This window comes from Myotis lucifugus, unplaced genomic scaffold, assembly GCF_000147115.1.
Source record: "Myotis lucifugus unplaced genomic scaffold, Myoluc2.0 scaffold_176, whole genome shotgun sequence".
NCBI lineage: Eukaryota > Metazoa > Chordata > Mammalia > Chiroptera > Vespertilionidae > Myotis > Myotis lucifugus.
In genome coordinates, this window is record NW_005871224.1 from 19,517 (window position 1) to 28,527 (window position 9,011).

A 9,011-nucleotide genomic window follows, 5' to 3' on the forward strand; every position below is an offset into this window, starting at 1 on the left:
TCAGTTTGTCCCATGTCAGCGCCAAAGTGGCTTGGCCACCTGCTCTGGTTCCATCTAGTCCCTCAGTGGGACTCCTGTGGCAGGGAATTAGCCAATGGAGCAACTAGAGCCATTTGCTTACAAGAGGTCTCTCAGGCACCCACCAAATTCAAAATTCACAAGCTCTTACAAAAGCAGCCCAGACAAGTTAAAACAACAAAGGCACTGAGTTCGTAAGAGAAATCATGGATAATTGACAAAAGGTATTTGGCATCAGGAATAAAGGTTCCAACCATCATGAATTACACACATGAAGAGGATACAGTGGAATACTGTGCTGGGGTCCAATCCCAGCAGGTCCAGGTGTCCCCAAAGGTGTGGACGGAGTCGGCAAAGAAGGAATGACACAGAGGCAGCGTTCAAGTGATCATCGTAGCCAGGTTCCTCCTAGCCAGGTTCCTCATCCAAGTTCTGTAGCCAGGTTCTCTTGCCAAGTTCTGTCTAGGATCTCCAGTGAAGTTCTGGTCAGGATCTCTAGCCAAGTTCTATAGCCATGTTCTCTCGCTAGGTTCTCCAGGTTCTCTAGCCAGGTTCTCCAGCCAGGTTCTCCCGCCATATTCTGTCTAGGTTCTCCAGCCAAGTTCTGTAGCCAGGTTCTGTCCAGGATCTTTTGCCATGTTCTGTCTAGGTTCTCTCTTTAGGTTCTGTCTCTCTAGGTTCTGTCTTCTGTTGTCTTGTTATATCTGTATTTATACCAGTTGATTCCAATCCTATCAATTTCTATTCCAAAGGTTAGGGCATTTCTTATCTCCATTCCAGGGAGTAAAGATTATGTAGCTTAAGCGTGATTGTTCTTAGTTAAAGTGATTAATTACCCGCCTGGCACTTAGTTAAGGGGTTTTATCCCCTCCCTAACTTCAGGGAAAAATCCCTACCTGGGGAAACAACCTTTCTCGGAGAGGTGACCTTGGTTAAAACACATAGCGCCAAGAAGGGGAGTAAACATATTAAGAACAGTATGCCATACACGCCAGGTCCCTTGAAACATATGCTGTGCAGATGTTTCTTCCCTGCAGCGACTGTGTCAAGCAGCAAGGATGGACTGGCTCCCAGCAATACTGGATTATTTCTTTACTTTTTTTCTTTTTCTTTTTTTGTTAATCCTCATCCAAGGATATTTTTCCATTGATATTTAGAGAGAGTGGAAGGGAAGGGGAGCAACAGAGAGAGAAAAACATCCACGTGAGAGAGATATGTTGATTTGCTGCCTCTCGCACGTGCCTGACGGAGGCTGGGGATTGAACCTGTAACTGAGGTACCTGCCATTGACTGGAATCAAACTCATGACCCTTCAGTCTGCAGGCCAATGGTCTATCCACTGAGCCAAACCAGCTAGGGCCTGATGGATTATTTCTATCCTTTATGCAATGATTACTCAAGTTTTTGTAGGAGGTTTTAAACATTTGGTTATACAGAACACCACTAGCTTGACAATAAAATATGTTAACAAATTGTAATAACAATTTGCAACCCAGACCTTAAAATAGCTCTGAGCCCAGTTGGGATCCAAATGAAAATGTCAGAAAATTTAAGTCCTAACCAGCCATAGACACTAGAAGCAAAACTGGGATGCCCCTTAAGGGATCTGGCAAGGTTAAGGAGTTAGGTTGTTTCAAACTCTACCTGGGAAGAAGTATTTTTCCAAGTACAGCAGGAGGTATTGGCTGTGGCACAAACTCCTCCTTGGCTACACGCACATAATCAAGGGTGATGTTGTTGAGGACTATTTGTACTCAGAAGTCTAAAGATATTTGCTGGGTTCAAATTGCTAAAAACAAAAAACAAGCAATTTGATTGATGGTTCTAGTTAGGTTTCACAGTATACTTAATTAAGCAGTTCCAAGGCCACCCCATGAAAATACAATTCTGAGAAAGCAATTACTCCCACCTCCTGAAAAACCTGCTAGCAAGTCACATCCCACAGAAAGGCCATGAGAGCTATCTTAAAATATATATATACTAGAGGCCCAGTACATGAAATTCATGCCCTGGGGGTGGGGGTGGGGTGCTGTCCCTCAGCCAGGCCTGCACCCTCTCCAGTGCAGGAGCCCTTGGGGGATGTCCAACTGATGGCTGAGGCCTGCTCCCCAGCAGTTGGACATCCTTAGCTCTGCCGTGGAGGCAGGAGAGTCTCCCACCACCAGCCATGAGCCTGGCTTCTGGCTGAGCAGCATTCCCCCTGTGGGAGTGTACTGACCACCAGGGGGCAGCTCCTGTGTTAAGCGTCTGCCCCCTGGTAGTCAGTGCGCGTCATAGTGACTGGTTGTTCCCCCATTCAGTCGATTTGCATATTAGCCTTTTATTATATAGGATATATGAACTTATTTTTTATTTCTTTTTAATTCTGTTTAAAAAATATATTTTTAATTGATTTTACAGAAAGGAAGAGAGCAGGAGAGTTAGAAACATCTATCAGCTGCCTCCTGCACGCCCCCTACTGGATATCGAGCCTGTAACCAAGGTACATGCCCTTGAGCAGAATCATACTTGGGACCCTTCGTCTAAGGACTGATGCTCTATCTACTGAGCCAAACCGGTTAGGGCTTTTTAAATACTTTTTTTATTGATTTCAGAGAGGAAGGGAGAGGGAGAGAGAGATAGAAACATCAATGGTGAGAGAGAATTATTGGTGGGTGGCCTCCTGAATGTCCCCTACTGGAGATCGAGCCCCCAACCTGGGCATGTGCCCTGACTGGGAATCGAACTGTGACTTTCTGGTTCATAGGTTGACACTCAACCACTGAGTCACGTTGGCTGGGCAAGAGCTATCTTCATAAACAGAGGGATCCACACATCAGGGGACTAATATACTCTGATCAGGCCTTCCTTTTCCTCTGATGAGAACTTGGAGGGATGGCTGTTATCATCCTGAGGATAGTAAAAGAAGACGTCAAGTGTCCCAGTCAGCCTCCAGCTATCTAGACAATCAAGTGTCCAAGGCTGATTTATGTACATGGAGACAAAATATAACCTGTGGAGGCACAAAGGTGCCTGGTAGAGTTTGTTCATTTCTATCCATAACAGGAAGGGAGTGAGAACATTTCCCAACCAGGGCTCAGTCTTGTTTGAACATCCCTCCAGAAGTCTTCCGGTATGTTTGAACCTCGTGGAGTGAACATTCAGGTTCATGACAGTGTGGACTGTTTCCACTCACAATGGCCTTACAAAGGGTCATTCCAAAGCAGTCAGGGTTGACAGACACAACCATATTTCAGGCATTTAAGCCACAGGTGGTCATGTGCTAAGAGGTGGCTAGCGACTAATTCAACTGTGGGAGATGGTTGGGTACCACCTGGGGAGAGTGTAACCAATGCATAGGGTGGGTTTAGGTAGACAGGGGAGAGGAGAAGTTCCTTTTGCAATTTAACCTGATAAGTTTCAGAAGGAGGAGTTTTGGTGACATTAATAATTGGTAAAGTTAGGGATAGTTGAGAAGTAGCTAACAGGAACAACTATGGGATCATCAGTTTTATCAGACTTAGAAACAGGCCCTGGATGGCTGTCCAGTAGAGAGGTTCCAGGAGAAGGCTAAGGTTTGAAAGCATTGTATTATGCCCAAGGTTTCCCCTTTACAAGGGTTAAAACAGCAAAAATTAGGAAGTACTGTATACTCGAGGGTTAAATGATGTGCAATAACTAGAACATCCAATTTAAAACATAGGTGACCAGCTTGTTGAGAGAGGATTAAGGTTGTTAAAATATCTAAGAAATAAATGTTATAGCAACTCTGAAATAAACGTAAGAGTTATACTTAGCAGGAGCTAATGTTACTGCCCCAGTCCCTGATCCTGAGAAAAGCCGTATGTTTTAAGTGTCATCTGCTTTTTGTCTGCGTGGTTTTCTGTTCTGGATAATTTAATTTGAGGTTTCTTATAGGCTGTGGTGTTCAATCAGACAAATGAGGTGTAAGTTTGGGAGCCTTTTAAAATGAAAAACATAAATTCATGTATCAACATCTTTTTAACCTTGCAACTCAGGGGCTGGTTAAAGTACCTGGTATGGTCCCTTCCAGCCAGGTTGGAGTGAGTCCTTGTGGCGATGTGTTTTTTGATGGACCATATGTCCAGGTTGCAGGCCATGATATTTGGTGTCTTAGTCTCCTGGGAGCACGCTGTGAAAACTACTCTATGAACTTGCATTAATTCCAAGAATCTCTGTAAGTTCTTCCCAATAAGTTAGAAGGTCTCCTTAATAAGGTCTCCTTGCACATTCACTGATCTAGCCTCACAGGATAGGTCTTCTGGAACAACTTTAGAAGAAGACAATGGATATTTACCAGGAGTAGCAACATCAAGGGAAAGGCCTTGGGTCAAGGCAGATGAAAAGATTCAATACGTTTTACCAATTGAATTTTACTTATTTTGTCATTTTATTCTATAAAACCAGAGGATAGCCTGGTTGGTGTGGCTCAGTTGCTTGGAGGGTCATCTCCATCCCATACACCGAAATCATGCAAATTTGATTCCTGGTCAGGGAACGTACCCAGGTTGTGGATTTGATCCCCAGTCAGGGTGTTTACAGGAGGCAGCTGGTCGATTTTTTTTCTCTCTCTCCCTCTCCATCTTCTCGTTCTAAAATTAATAAAAACATATCATTAGGTGAGGATTAAAAAAAAGAAGAAACAAACAAAAAACAGGACAAGTGCAATGGAAATGCTGCAATATCAGCCAAGTTTGGCACACCTGGTGTAGTATTTGTCTAGTAAAATGGGTTTCCCTTTCTGGATGGGACTCTGTAGGGACTTTCCAAGCAGGAAAAATCCTTTCTAGAAGTATTTTGTTGCTGTTGTTGTTGTTCTTTTTGTTAATTCTCACCCGAGGATATTTTTCCTTTGATTTTTTTAGGGAGAGTGACAGAGAGAGGGAAAGACAGAAAGAAACATTGATGTGAGAGAGGCACATTGATTGGTTGCCTCCTGCACCCACCCCAACCAGGGCCTGGGCTGGGGAGGAGCCTGTAATCAAGGTATGTGCCCTCGAGGAGAATCAAACCCGGGACCCTTTAGTCCACAGGCCGACGCCCATCCAGTGAGTCAAACCGGTTGGAAGTATTTTAGTAACTGCTATGGCTGTAGCCCTTTGACAAGGGAATGTTCTACCCCATGAGAGTACATATGGATCATCATTAATACATTTTTATCTGGGGGGGGTGGCAATTGGATTGAAATCCACCTTTCAAACATCAGAGAGGCCTCATTAGTTTCTTTTTTTAAAATTAAATTTATTGGGGTGACATTGGTCAACATGAACATACAGGTTTCTATGTTACAAGATCTGTATACTACACCGTGTGCCCACCACCCCAAAGTCAAACCTCATTAGTTTCACTTCCTTCTTTTGTAAACACAGATTCCCTTATTTTAGTTATGCATTCAATCATTCAGTTAAAAAACAAAAAAAAAAACACACTTCACAGCAATTATAGAAAGTTAAATAGTGAAAAGTAAAATTTAGCTCTTTAAATATTAAAGTTTGATTTACCTAAGCAATCAAAGATCTGATGATGTAAGGTATATCTTTACTTTCCCTTTATGATTTCCTAGTAAAGGGATACCAATAGTGTGGAAAAAACACTTTTGTCTCTTTAACAGAGAGAGAAACCCAAATTCAAATTCTGTATCGGCATACTTTGTTGATGTTTTAAAAAATACATTTTTATTGATTTCAGAGAGAAGGGAGAGGGAGAAAGAGATAGAAAAATCAATGATGAAAGAGAATCATTGATTGGCTGCCTTCTGCATGCCCCACACTGGGGATGGAGCCCACAACCCAAGGATGTGCCCTGACAGGGAATCAAACCATGACCTCCTGGTTCATAGGTTGATGCTCAGCCACTGAGCCACACTGGCCGGGCTCAGCATACTTTGTCAGATAAATCTGTCCCAATCTTAGTTTGACCATACGTAAGATTTCTTTTTCAAGATTCCTTTTCTATGAACTTCTGCAACATACACAAATTTTCTGCAGCTTTCATAAATCTTTCACCCTTTGTCCTATCTTTTTCCTTTTTATTGTAGAACAATCATTTACTTTAGGACAAAATTACTTTTTTTTTCTTCAATTAAAATGTATTTCAATTCCTCATAACTTCTTTTACCAAATGCACATCTTACTATCTACATGAATCATTTTCGGTCACCATAACATTCTAATCAGGCTCTATCACAAGGATCTGGATCCCAAACTGAGGCACCGTGTGTCCCTCTAACCTGGTCATATGAAACAACTTCTCCACCTTATACCCTGGTTTTCCATCTGATCTGTTAGTTCCAAAGCTAGAAAGCAGAGGACAACTGTATGTCCTTAATGAAACCAACATCTTTAAGGAGCTTTTATTTACTAAAGATTAATCATAGATCATGCATACTTTTAAAGCAATTGCATTAGTTTTTGTTATTTCTCCAATTTGTATGAGTGCTCATTTATTTTAAGACAATTGACTAGAGCCCTTTTATGATCTAAATTTGAATTTACAAGTTATGTTTTTATTGATTTTTAGAGAGAGAGGGAGGGAGAGCGATAGAGAGAGATAGAAACATCAATGAGAGAGGAATATCATCGATCGGCTGCCTCCTACATGCCCCCTCCTGGGGATTGAGTCCACAACCCAGGCATGTGCCCTGACTGAGAATTGAACCAGCGACCTCTTGGTTCCTGGGTTGACGCTCAAACTTCGAGCCACACTGGCTAGGCTACAAGTCAATTTTTGGCAATAGCATCTTGCAGTAGAAACATACCTTATCTATAACATGCATACATAGACACACATAAACACACAGACAGCACAACAATATAAAATTCAAAAGAAAAATTTGGATCCAAAAGAAAAGAAAATGGCCCTGTAAGGCCTTAAAAGGGACAGATTTTCCTGGGGGGAGACTGAAAAATGGCTTCAGAGGTGAGGCCTGAGCATCAGATGGCTGCTGTGCATCTGGAGACAAAGATGGGGGAGGGGGAAAAGGTAGAGGGGAGGCAGGGGGTAGGCAAGGGTGTGGGGCTAGAAAGTGAGGGATCTCCAGGGGTTGTGTTAGTAAACCTAGTTTTCGAGTTGCTAGCACAAGGGTAGGAAAAGTTTTCTAATGATCTCCCTCTTGTTCCAGTTTCACAAGCACCAGGTTCCTTTTTAATACATCAAGAATTTACCTAATTTAGAATTATTTTTCCTAAGGGAGGCAATAGAGCCTCTTGATTTCTTTTAGAGCTATCAAGGTACCAGGTGTTTTGTTGTTGTTGTTTTAAAGCTCCTCATTGTCTCTGGGAGGAACAGTATGCTCTTTGTTTTCACTGAGCGTGCAAATAAACCAGCATTGGGTTTGCAGAGGAATCCCATCTTGGCCAACAAAGCTTGAGATCACCTCATAAGACTTTAGTCCAGAGGCCTAGGCAATTGCAATTCTCTGGACCACACTTTTGGTACATGCAATCAGCCAAAGTCCCAAATGGTGGCTGATTAGCATGTGAAACTTAGAGAATGAGTTATCCACTATGCACACCTCCTTATGGGGAGTCTCCATCCACCCCGCCCCTCCCTCCCCCAGTGCCTGTTAGTGTGAGCATTCTCACAAACTGGGTAAGGCCTAGTTCCAACCTGGAGGATACCTCCCTGGGTATCAAATGCAATGGAGGAAAGCCGTCCCAGGGGGATACCCTCCTGGTGCCAACCACGACTGAGGGATACTTTTCCTAGGTACCACACCTGAATCCTATGGAGGGGCCCTCGGTTCAAATATATGAACCGAGATTACTGGATGTGGGTCCCCTACCTAAATCCAATAAAGTCTTTGAGACCTCAACGGCAAGTGGGAGGTCTTGGATCTGAGAGGACTTACCCAAGGTCCTCAGGTGCCACTGGGAAGACCACTCAGCACAAGGGGCTGGTGCAGGTGCCAGACCAGTTGGTTTCAGGATGGTGTTAGGAGATGGAATCATTGCTTTAGTGCCCCACATTAGGCACCATGGAATGTTAAATGTGGTTGTTGACTCCAACTCAACGCCATCAGAAATTCCCAATTTGGGATTCAATGAAAAAGGAAACTTTATTCAGTGCAAAACAACTCTATTGTGATACAGCACCAGTGTAAAAACAGCACTGCTGTAAGGCAGCCCTGGGGCCAGGTGGCCCTGGGGCCAAGTCCCTCTCAGGCCAAACAGCTCTGCTCTGCTCCTCGCTAGTCTGCTCTGCTCTGTTCTGTGCTGGTCTGATCCACTGTGCTCTGGTAAGACACCTCAAGAGAAAGTCAGTATTCAGTGGAAAGGGAAAGTACACTCTTGTCCTGGCATTAGGACAAGTGCTGGGTGGGGGGCGGGGGGGGGAGCTTTCTGCCAGACATAAGTGCTGGTAGAGGCCATTTTTCTGTGACCACTGCCCCACCCTCCTTACCCTCCCATACAGAACCATAGGCAGGTATCATATCTGAGTCTCCATCATCCAGGCTCACAGTCTTCGACAAGCCCTGGTGGTACCCTGAGACCTTACCCCACCCAACTTGCAGGCCCACCCAAGCCATTTCCAGTGGCATTCCCATATGAATGGCCTGCTTTTGTTTGTTTGTTTGTTTGTTTGTTTGTTTTTAATTGTTCTATTGCTTAAAGTATTACATATGTCTCCTTTTTCCCCCTGCCCTTGACAATCCCCTGGCCTCCCCTACCGCCCAGTGTCTTATGTCCATTGGTTATGCTTATATGCATGCATAAAAGTTGAATGGCCTGTTTTGGCTTGTGCTTCTGACTTTCTTAAACTCTCTCAAACAAGCAGCATCTGGCCTCAGAGTGCCCATACCTCTCTCTAAGTAGCCCTAGGCCCAGCACTAGCATCAGCCAGTCTTGGTTCGCAGTTTGGCCTCTCCTGGGCACCTTCAAGACCAGCACAAGTAGCAGCCATCTGCAGGTCACTTAGTAGCTCATGATAGGTGGCCTGGGCAGAAAACAGGTGGCACGCTGACCTTGGTCTGCACCTCCCAGGAGGACCCACAG